The 1,753-nt window shown below is 29.8% G+C and overlaps 1 long non-coding RNA gene across 1 annotated transcript in view; it reads left to right on the forward strand.

Annotated features, from left to right (window-relative positions):
• LOC115034209 overlaps positions 1–950 on the forward strand; it is a 2,748-nt gene extending 1,798 nt beyond the window's left edge. The window contains exon 2 of the long non-coding RNA XR_003839559.1: positions 169–950. This is a non-coding gene — a long non-coding RNA (uncharacterized LOC115034209). The remainder of the gene's footprint in view (positions 1–168) is intronic.
• Positions 951–1,753: the final 803 nt, after the last annotated feature.

Here is a 1,753-nt window from a genome sequence, read left to right on the forward strand (position 1 = left end):
GCCACACCCTAACATTTTCATCGATATTGTTATGAGTGCAATTTGTTTGTCATGTGTACTAGGTCTATGAATTATGATCATATTGAATCATTTCTTTCGGCTAAATTGGTTCATCTACTGTATACAAATGTATAAATATTGTTATAATTATCATTAAATGTATTATAGGTAGCGACGGCTGGCCAGTCCGGGAAAAATGTATATTCGTGAGTTGTCATTCATTATTATTTTTTTATCAAACGTATTATAATAATTGATGTGAAACATATTTTTGCGGTAGTTCCCATAAATAATATAAAATGGATGTTGGATAGACTATGCTAAAGCACCCATGTGTAACAGTTCCAGGAGTTTCGGTATATGCCCCAGCAATACCATTGTTACTAGTGATAACCAATAGGTAACCATTAGCCATAGCCCACAGGCAGTGGCGTATTTTGGGTGATTTATCGGGGGGTGTCCAACATTTATTGAACCTCACAAACAACATTTTTAGAATTATTTACTTTGCTAATATTTTATATTTTATTTATATTGAGTTCATAGTTGTAACATAAATTATATTGAATCGATATTTTTTTCGATTATTTTATTTTATTGTCCCATAATGGCGTTTGTCCCCAATGTGTTAATAATTATTTAATTTTTGTACGACAGTGTACTGTTACACACTGCGGCCTGTGGTTATTTTTAGTATCGTAATGACCCGGTGAAATTCAAATAATATCTGGATATCCCTGATAAATTGTAGATAAGTCTCTGTGTCGTAGAATCTAATCAAATTAATTAAAGTTTTGCCGTTTATATAAAAATACCATTTATTTTATAATAAAATAAAAATAGTATACTAATAAACTATAAAATAAATGATAACACCAATGTCCAATATATTAGGACTTTTTTTTTAAGTCGGGGTATGTCCAGACACGGGGGAAAACCTCCCCCCCCCCAAAAAAAAAAACCAGCGTTTCTTAACCAAAGTTCACTGAAATCTGTTCGGGGTTACGCGAAACTCTCATTAAAATTAAAATTTAGAAGTCATGTTTGTCTGTTGTTCAAAATATTTTTATAATAAATACAGTATACCTACGCATTATTATTATAATTTTTACGACCAATAATCCTTACATAGAATGACACTAAAAATGACTAGGTATTGAAACCAAGTAGGGATTTTAATTGTCAAGCTGTAATAACCTATTTTTGAAAGCTAAATAAAAAAGTCAAAAAAGCTAAAAAAAAATGTAGGGATTCTGCGATAAAAGTGGACTTAAAAAGGGTTTCCATGGATAAAAAAAATTAAGAAACACTGCTCTATACAATAGATTATAGATTGTATTGTCTATATTTATACATAAATGTGCATTGTTAGTATTTTTTCACATCTACGAAACGTCCCGTACCACCAGGTTTTTTTTTAAATTTCGTGTTAGGCCAGAAAGTGCGAATCTGTTTTTAATTGATTTGTTGTATTATTAAGTGTTGGGCACGAGGGGCCGATTTCCTTTAAAACTAATTTTTTTTATTGAATTAGTGTGAGGGATAAATTATCTGGTTATTATTATACATAAATTATTATTATTATTATTTATTGGTTTATTTATAAATTCACTGACAAACAATAACTCGTTTACTAGAGTACTCAACCTTAAACTAGATTGACAAACAAAATTGACATCAACGGTATAACAGTATAATGTATTAAAAGTGGTACGCACGTACCAACTTTTATATTAATTATTTTGTGCTTATT

This window comes from Acyrthosiphon pisum, chromosome A2 (assembly GCF_005508785.2).
Source record: "Acyrthosiphon pisum isolate AL4f chromosome A2, pea_aphid_22Mar2018_4r6ur, whole genome shotgun sequence".
In the NCBI taxonomy this organism is placed as follows: Eukaryota; Metazoa; Arthropoda; class Insecta; order Hemiptera; family Aphididae; genus Acyrthosiphon; species Acyrthosiphon pisum.